Genomic DNA, 10,797 nt, shown 5'->3' with positions numbered 1-10,797 from the left:
CGCTTTTCTATGTAATATTAGTTTCTTAAAGTATGTTCCATTTAAGTTATCAAAATTAATTATACATTATTATATCGAGATTTTTAATTTTCTGCAATGGAGGTTGTGGTACTATGTGTACATCAAGACACCCAGCAACACTAAGTCTATCACCAATACTAACTATGGCATTAATTTAATCACCAATGATAATGAGTACTACGACTATCATCAGCACATTATAAACACTAGATCTATCACCAATACATCTTGTGGCACTAAGTTTATCCCCAGACTTACCCCCAAAACCCTCTATGGCATTACGCTTAATACCAACACACCCTGTACTAGGTCTATCCTCAGGACACACGAGGTAGAACCCCAACATAAGTACAAGGTGTTTACCAAAACACTCTATAGCACTAGGCCTATCAGCAAAACACCCTTTGATATTACGTTGATCGGCAACACACACTCCATGGTACAAGGTTTCTCACCAACAAACCTTGCGGAACTTGGTGTATCAACAACCCAAGGTGTAATGTTTCCGATTCTCCAACAACACCAACCGAAACCATTTCAAAATCCCCATTCCTACTACTTTTGTTATGGTCAACTTCACTTTTTCGCTCAAACAATAATCAAGACAAACGTATTCAACTATATTCACTTCATTGTTCATTCCTTCCACCATAACGAAACTTGAAAATTCTATGAGTTCACCTTTCTTCACTAATCACGTTAATAACATCATAAACACTATCCTCAATTAGCTTTGCTTCGACTTAGAGCATCACTGTCACTCGATGTCATGTTTCTAATGAGTAATAAGTAATCCGTGCTGCAATGATCACAAAATAACCATCAAAATAACCGACATCACGAATTCAAAGTTGGCGGTACTCCACGTGACGCTGGACTGGGAGAGAAGGGTGATGGGGGTGAGGGAAGGTGGCTTTGCTGATGCTGATTGGCTGCAAATGGAGGCACGTCCGGGTATACTTGTCTGTGATTGGTTGAAAAAAAAAAAATCTTTCTCAACATATCCCATGTTTAGTTCTCAAATAAAAATCTAAACATATTGTCAAGCAGATTATTATTATTATTATCATAAAACGCGAAGTAGATGATGAATGAAGTATTAAATTAAAAGCTCAAGATAGAAATGACTGGCGAAATGTAACCGAAGCCCTTTACGTCAATAGGCGTAGATGATGATGCTGATGATAATGATGATGATGATGATTATTATTATTATTATTATTATTATTATTATTATTATTATTATTATTATTTAGTTAATATATTTGCCGGAGGTTAATTAAATCGAAACAAAGTCTTTAACTTGGTACCGTGGAAACTTTAAACTGGAAGTTTCAAATGAAGTTTATAGGTTTAAAGAACAAAATAAAGAAGACTGGAATAAACATGATGTTAAAAGAAGTAAATGAAAAAGGAGGCGATAAAACGATAGTTGATAATATCAGATATTACAACACTGAAACGCCAATATACTATTACATAATTGATATTGAAGTCTGACTGAACTGAGTCACTGTTTCCTTGGGACACGACTACAGTCGAACACAGCTATGATGAGACATTAATACTTGAGACTGTCGTACTGACACTCGGTTTTATTAAGACACGACGGCATTGAGGCACCACCATAATGAAACATTATTAATGGGAAGCTGTAATATTGAAGTAATTTCTACTATAATGACACATTACTTTAATATCGATAGTAACAACGATAACAAAAGACTTCTGTACTAAGACATGAGTATACTGAGACATCCTGTGACAATTTCACTGAAGCATCTGATACTTATATGTACCTTAAATCTAAATCGAGTTATTTATGCATACGCTTCTGTAGACCTTAAGATTTATAGGTCTATGTAGAAATATACATCTGCATCAAGTCATCAAGTGGAGATATATATATATATATATATATATATATATATATATATATATATATATATATATATATATATATATATATATATATATATATATATATATATATAATGACGATAAAGACACGATGTAGGCTACTTGCAGGAATCGACTATGGAACATTATAGCTCTTACACGGCAAATATTTACTTTTCATATGCCATATATATATATATATATATATATATATATATATATATATATATATATATATATATATATATATATATATATATATATATATATGTGTGTGTGTGTGTGTGTGTGTGTGTGTGTGTAGGTGGGTGGGTGTGTGTGTGTGGGTATATATCTATAGGCCTATATATATATATATATATATATATATATATATATATATATATATATATATATATATAATCTAAAGGCTTAATAGTACAGTCTATAGTGTAATTGATATGTGTAAGTTACCCGAGAAATTATTAAGTATTTTTTCTAAATACATTAACTAACGTAATGCATACAAATATTTTTGAGTGATATTTTGTGTCCAATACTTACCCTGAAAATTTAGGAAACGACAAAGGGGAAAAGGCAAATTTTATTAGAAAGAGCATCTTTCCCCATCCAAGACAACATCAATAATTCTTGCGGATGCCTGAAATTCAAGAAGAAGTCAGACCCATCTGGAAAAATTAAGAAAACTGTCAAGAACAGCGAACCGCTTCTAGTTAACGACGGAAACTGTCTCTTTCGCTCGTTGGTATTTGCTATCACCGAAGGGGAGGCCAACAGGCAGTCTTCAGAAGCTCAATGCGCGACCATAGTAGCATCACCGAAAAGACCAAATATGTTCCATTACATCAGGATAAAGTCTGGGGAACTCAAACGGAGATATGACCGGCAGTTATCCTGTATGATATGAACCTACGGGTGATATGTCGTACCACAATTGGTATTTCTTTTTACATCAATTTGCTTTCCCCTAAATGTTACCATATTTTTTTATGGCAAACAAATATTTCATGCCATAAATAGGCCATACCCAATAAGCTGGTTGCTATTTTTTTCCATATCTACCTGTGCCACGTTTATTTCTGTTATTATTACCTCCGCCAGGAGGTTATGTTTTCGGTTCGGTTTGTTTGTTTGTTTGTTTGTTTGTTTCTCTGTTTGTCTGTCTGTCTGTGGACAACGTAGAGGCCACATTTCTACACGGAATCACTTCAAACTTGGCCAAGTAGTTCCCCAATGTGTATGGAAGAACTGATTAAATTTTGGTCAAGGTCACCCCAAGGTCAAGGTCACAGGGGTCACTGGTGTCACTATGACATAAGTGGCCATATCAAGAGACAGAAATAAAGCACTGACTTTTGCATAAGCCAACAGGGAAGTCCTAGTCCAGGCGCAACCCATGGGTGATGTTCAAATTTATAAAGGTCAAAGGTCAAGGTCATATTGGTGCATTATATCAATGTCATATTAAGTATCAGTGGCAAATGAACAAAGATCACTTGAAGGTCAAAAGTCAAGCAGGTCACTTGAAGGTCAAGGTCACGTGAAGGTCAAGGTCACGTGAAGGTCAAGGTCACCTGAAGGTCAAGGTCACGTGAAGGTCAAGTACATTTGAAGATCAAGGTCACTTGAAGCCAAGGTCATGTGAAGGTCAAGGTCACGTGAAGGTCAAGGTCACTTGAAGGTCACGTGAAGGTCAAGGTCATGTGAAGGTCGAAGTCACATCAATTCATGATTCTAGGACATATGGCGCTCTAGGTCACCTTGGCGGAGGTATGTCCTCTACGAGGACCATGTCCGCGTTCAGGACTTGCTCACTTGTTATTATTATTACTATTATTATTATTATTACTTGCTAAGCTACATTCCTAGTTGGAAAAGCAGGAAGCTATAAGCCTAAGGGCTCGACCAGGAAAATAGCCCAGTGAGGAGAGGAAATAAAGAAAAAACTACAGACACTTGAAAAAAAGAGAATGAAAACTTCAAAACCGCAAGAGGGAGAGAAACAAGATAGAATAGTGTGCCCGAGTGTACCATCGAGCAAGAGATATCTAACCCAAGACAGTGGAAGACCATGGTACAGAGGCTATGGCACTACCCAAGTCTAGAGAACAATGATTTGATTTTGGAGTTTCCTTCTCCTAGAAGCTCTGCTTTCCATAGCTAAAGAGTCTCTTCTACTCTTAAAGGGTTTTAAAGGCCGCTCATGAATGGCAGAGGCAAGGGACAGTGACATTACTCTAGCAAGCAGGATAATGTCTCAGAGACAGACCATGTATAACTATGATCAGCGTTCAAGCCCCACTCCACCTAAGCAAGAAACAAGGAGGGCCAGGCAATGGCTGCTGATGACTCAGCAGATTGACCTAGAGGCTCCTCAAAACTCTCCATCCTTAGCTTACAAGGATGATGAGGTTGCAGCGACCAGTCAGGGACGTTACCACATCGGCCACCACAACCCTAAGGAAAGTAGCCACTGAACAATTACAGAGGCAGTAATGAACTTATTGAAAGAAGAAGAATTGTTTGGTATTTTCAGTGTTGTCAAGTGTACGAAGAAAGAGGAGAATGTGTTTAGAATAGCCCAGACTATTCTGTGTAATTGTAGGTAAAGATGAAATGAGCTGTAACCAGAGAGATGGATCCAACGTAGTACTGTCTGGCCAGTTGTAGTATCTCAACGGGTGGCTGGTGCCTTGGCCAACCTACTGCCCTTCATTCCTATGATAGTTCTCTTAAGCCTTGTATAGCATTCTTAAATTCTTTGAATTTCATTTTCATCATTCTATTTCATCAGTTAGAAGGTTTTTTGACATTCTTCTTTTCTGTTCCTCGTTGTGTTGTAGATCGCCTGGCTCTTACGGTCAGGCACGGGCTCTTGCACACTTGCAGGCCGTAGTTCTATTCCTCAATAGAAAATGCTTATGGCACCAACAGCCTTTTTTTCCCTTTTGCTTACTCAAACCAACGCGTCATCATACAAGGAATCCATCTACTCAACTGACAAACTTGACATACGCTTACTCCTTTGCGACAAGTTATTATTATCATTATTGAATGCTAAGCTACAACCCTAGTTGGAAAAGCAGAATGCTATAAGCCCAGGGGCCCCAACAGGGAAAATAGCCCAGTGAGGAAAGGAAATAAGGAAAAGTAAAATATCTTAAGAATAGTAACAACATTAAAGTAAATATTTCCTATATAAACCATAAAAACTTTAACAAAACAAGAGGAAGAGAAACTAAATAGAACAGTGTGCCTGAGTATACCCTCAAGCAAGAGAACTAACCCAAGACAGTGGAAGACCATGGCACAGAGGCTATGGCACTACCCAAGACTAGAGAACAATGGTTTGATTTTGGAGTGTCCTTCTCCTAGAAGAGCTGCTTACCATAGCCGAAGAATCTCTTCCACCCTTGCCAAGAGGAAAGTAGCCACTGAGCAATTAGTGTAGTAGTTAACCCCTTGGGTGAAGAAGACTTGTTTGGCAATCTCAGTGTTGTTAGGTGTATGAGGACGGAAGAGAATCTGTAAAGAATAGGCCAGACTATTCGGGGTCTATGTAAACAAAGGGAAAGAACCGTAACCAGAGAGAGAGTATTATGTAGTACTTCCTGACCAGTCAAAGGACCCCATAACCGTCTAGCGGTAGTATCTCAACGGGCGGCTGGTGCGAAATATTTCGCATTTTGGCGTTTCCGTGCCTCGTCATTTCTTTTGTTATTCCGGCATTATAGAAATATCGCATTATAGTGGTATCCGAGGAGAAAAATTACTTCAGTATAACAGCGTCTCACAGTCATAGATAATTCAGTATAGTGGTGTCTTAATATAACCGTGTCTCAGTTCATACACATCTTGGTCCCGCGTCAAGGTCTTGATGTAAAGGTGCTTCATAATAAAAGACCTTCAATATATTCGTGTCAGTGCAGTGTCTCATAGTACTAATGTCTCATTATTGCTGTATTTGAAATATAGTCGTGTCAAGGAAAGTCTGACGTCATTATCGGTGTCTCAGTGTGGTAATATCTGAGTAATTAACTTTCATTTCCTTGTCTCCTTTTCGTTTAAATTCTATTAACATTATGATTATTCCAGTCTTTTCTTTATTTTGCCCTTTAGATATGTAAACTTTTTAAACTTCCAATATAAAGTTTCCACGGTACCAACTTTTGACTTTGTTTTGATTGACTTAACCTCCGGCAAATGTATTGAACATAATAATAATAATAATAATAATAATAATAATAATAATAATAATAATAATAATAATAATAATAATAATAATTTTAGACGAGGAGACGGAGAGTCAAGAGTTACTCCACCCAGGATGTGCTGAGAAAGAGCCTTTTCCAGCCAATCACAACCACGTAAACCGCTTTTGTCTCCAATGCTAATCAACACCAGCGAAGCCTCATTCTCTCTCCCCTCACCCATCCTCCATCTCAGTCCATCGTCACGTTAAGTTCTCCAGAGTTTAAATTCGAGTTCTCGTAGATTTTGACGGTTATTTTGTGATTATTGCAGTGCATACTGCTAATTACTCGCTAGAAACATGGTATCGAGTGACAGTGATGGTTTAGTTGGTGCAGGGCTGTTTAAGGATAGTGTTAATGACGTTATTAGTGAAACAGAAGTGCACTGGAAGAATTAAGTTTCAATATGGCGGAAAGAATGAAGTGAATATACTTGAATAGTTTTTCTTGATTATTGAATGACTGAAAAAGTGATGTTGATCATAATAGATGGGTGTAGGAATGGGGATTTTGAAGTGGTTTCAGTAGGTTTTGTTGGAAAATTGGAAGGTGCATTGGTGAGCATTGCACCCTAGGTTGTGTTGGTGGATACACCAAGTTCCCAAGGGTTTGTTGGTGAGAAATGCAGTTCCATTGTGTGCATCTTGGCTATGAACGTAATATCAAAGAGTGTGTTGCTGATAGGCCTAATATTAGTATGTGTTGGTAATACACCTTGTACTATGTTGGGGCTATACCTAGTGTGTCCTGAGGATACACTTCGTAGTACCATAGGGTGGTTTTGGTAATACACCTTGTACTATGTTGGGGCTATACCTAGTGTGTCCTGAGGATACACTTCGTAGTACCATAGGGTGGTGTTGATAATAAGCGTAGTACCATAGAGTATGTAGGTGATAAACCTAGTGCCACAGGATGTATTGGGGATAGATTTATTGCTTATAATGTGCTGATGATAGTCCTCGTCTAGCAATTCTAATACTAGTGTGTGATGGCGATAAGATTAATAATGCCTTAGTGAGTGTTGGTGATAGACTTAGTGTTGGCGGGTGTCTTGGTGTACACATAATACCACAAGTCCACAACCTCTATCTCAGAGAAGTAAAAATCTCCATATAAGAATATTTTCATTGAATTTTGACCGTTTAAACGGAACATAATTTAAGGAATCAAACACAGAATAAAGAAAAGCTAGAAAGTATAGAAGTTAGTTCTTTACTTCAGAGACATTAAAATTGTGAAGACACACCAGAAAATTTCCTTCATTGCACCAGAGGAGATCTAAACGTCCCTGGAAGGCGAAGGTGACCTCATCCGACGGCAACCGGACTCTGCCGAAGAAGAAGCAGGAGGGGTGAAGGGTGAATGTTGCCTCAAACGTTAACGAAAAAGGAGAAAGTTATCATTTCTCCTCTTTTGTTCATCGCTGTTCTGATTATTACTTTTGAAATATATTCTTTATTGATCTATGTTTTCCTCCCATACATTATACCATAACATAGGAATACATCTTATAAAGTCGCCAGCGGTGTTGCAACATTATTCTACATGTAACTTATTAGTAATACGCGCTCTAGGAAACATTGAAAGTTGGGTAATGCATTTTCATCGTATTTACATTACCATGCTGTGTAATTCTTCAATTAATTATGTACTTGGGGTAATGTAGGTATTCCGAGACATGTCAGATAATTTTATGGACATAGGCGTAATGCTGACCCGTTAATCATTCAGTTTAAAGAAAGTGTCTTTTGGTATCTTAGAAATTAAATGGTTTACGGAAATATAAGTATCGCAGGCTTTTGAACACTTTTTACTTGGGTTTTCTACAGTGGAATGAAAAATTTGTGCGGTTTTTAACGAGTGGAATTCCGATATCAAGTTTATACAATTTTGATTTCGTGGGTATATATATATATATATATATATATATATATATATATATATATATATATATATATATATATATATTTCTTGTCATGCTGATGCATTCCCAGACGTATGACTCCTCGGTCTCTTCCAGTCCCTTAGGTAGGGTGAAGAGGGTGGGAAAGGTTGAATATGTGCGTGTGTTCTGTTGTGCTTGCATATATATGTAAGTATTTAGCAGTTTATTTTGACAGACCGTGTACACTAGTATATATATATATATATATATATATATATATATATATATATATATATATATATATATATATATATATATATATATATATACTGTACATATATATATATATATATATATATATATATATATATATATATATATATATATATATATATATATATATATATATATATATATATATATATATCTATATCTATATATATATATATATGTGTGTGTGTGTGTGTGTGTGTGTGTGTGTGTAAACCCAAATAAGAAAAATTGTTGCTTAAGATTACAGTATATGAATATAACATGGTATTAATTTTTGTTTTGATTTACCTTAATTTTATTATTGTCATTAAGGCTGCTATTTGACAAAATAAGTTTTCCAGAAAATTCCATAAATGACACACACTGATGCCAGATGACGGATAAAATGCATGGCAACCCTGTTGTGAAAGTGTTTGTGTGGGCCAAATTTTGTCTTACTTATACATGGCACACAGATAAACGGAGAGAATAGTTAACGAGATTAGGCTCTGTACCTTTAGAACAAGTAAGAGTTAACTTTCAATGTTGTTGTTCGCATAAAGTTTTGTAATAAAAATGTAATTACTCGTGTATTGAGCAATATAAAATGGTAGTTATTTTATCCTGAAGGGGATTGATATGAAACTAGTTTCAAGCGACTGGGTAGTGCTGTGATACTAGTTTCAAGTGGCAAGGAAGTGCTGTGATACTAGTTCGAAGTGACTGAGGGGTGTTGTGATACTAGTTTTCAAGTGACTGGAGAGTACTATGATGCTAGTTTCAAGTGACTGGGGAGTGCTGTGGTACTAGTTTCAAGTAAGGGGGTGGGTGTGGGTTGTGGTACTAGTTTCAAGTGACTGAGGAGTGCTGTGGTACTAGTTTCAAGTGACTGGGGAGTGTTTTGGTACTAGTTTCAAGTGACTGGGGAGTGTTTTGGTACTAGTTTCAAGTGACTGGGGAATGCTGTGATACTAGTTTCAATTGACTGGGGAGTGCTGTGGTACTAGGTTCAAGAGACTTGGGGATGTTGTGATACTATTTTCAAGTGAATGGGGAGTGCTATGGTACTAGTTTCAGGTGACTGGGGAGTATTATGGTACTCGTTGCAAGTGACTGAGGAATGCTGCAATACTAATTTCAAGTGACTGGGGAGTGCTGTGATACTAGTTTCAAGTGACTGGGGAGTTGTATGATACTAGCTTCAAGTGACTGGGGAGTGCTGTGGTACTAGTTTCAAGTGACTGTGGAATTATATGATACTAGTTTCAAGTGACTGGTGAGTGCTGTGGTACTAGTTTGAAGTGACTGGGAAGTGTTGTGGTACTAGTTTCAAGTGACTGGGGAGGGTTGTGATACTAGTTTCAAGTGACTGGGGAGTGTTGTGATACTAGTTTCAAGTGACTGGGGAGTGGTGTGGTACTAGTTTCAAGTGACTGGGGAGTGGTGTGATACTAGTTTCAAGTTACTGGGAAGTGTTGTGGTACTAGTTTCAAGTGACTGGAGAATACTAGGATCCTAGTTTCAAGTGACAGGGAGGGCTGTGACCTTTTTCAAATGAATGGCGAGTGCTGTGGTACCAGTTTCAAGTAATCGGTGAGTGCTGTGGTTCCAGTTTCAAGTAATCGGTGAGTGCTGTGGTTACAGTTTCAAGTGACTGGTGAGTGCTGCAGTACCAGTTTCAAGTGATTGGTGAGGGCTGTGGTACCAGTTTCAAGTGATTGATGAGTGCTGTGATACTAGTTTCAAGTGACTGGAGAGTGGTGTGATACTAGTTTCAAGTGTCTGGTGAGCGCTCTGGTACCAGTTTCAAGTGACTGGTGAGTGCCGTGATACTTTTTTCAACTGTCTTTGTAGTGCTGTGATGATGGTTTCAAGTGACTGGAGAGTGCTTTGGTACCAGTTTCAAGTGACTGGAGAGTGCTTTGGTACCAGTTTCAAGTGACTGGTGAGTGCTTTGTTACCAGTTTCAAGTGCCCGGTGAGTGCTTTGATACCAGTTTCAAGTGACTTGCGAGTGGTATGATACTAGTTTCAAGTGACTAGAGAGTGGTGTGATACTAGTTTCAAATGACTGGAGAGTGGTGTGATACCAGTTTCAAGTGACTGGTGAGTATTTTGGTATTAGTTTCCAGTGACTGGTGAGTGCTGTGGTTCCAGTTTCAAGTGACTGGTGAGTGCTGTGGTACCAGTTTCAAGAGACCGGTGAGTGCTGTTGTACCAGTTTCAAGTGACAGGGGAGTGTTGTGATACTAGTTTCAACTGACTGGAGAGTGGTGTGATACTAGTTTCTAGTGACTGGAGAGTGGCGTGACACTAGTTTCAAGTGACTGGTGAGTGCTGTGGTACCATTTTCAAGTGACTGGTGAGTGCCGTGATACTTTTTTCAAGTGACTTTGGAGTGCTGTGATGCTAGTTTCAAGTGACATGGGAGTGCTGTGGTAGCAGTTTCAAGTGACTGGTGAGTGTTGTGGTACCTGTTTCAAGT

This window comes from Palaemon carinicauda, chromosome 15 (assembly GCF_036898095.1).
Source record: "Palaemon carinicauda isolate YSFRI2023 chromosome 15, ASM3689809v2, whole genome shotgun sequence".
In the NCBI taxonomy this organism is placed as follows: domain Eukaryota; kingdom Metazoa; phylum Arthropoda; class Malacostraca; order Decapoda; family Palaemonidae; genus Palaemon; species Palaemon carinicauda.
The sequence above is the reverse complement of the archived record's forward strand: the minus strand, read 5'-3'. Positions refer to the sequence as shown.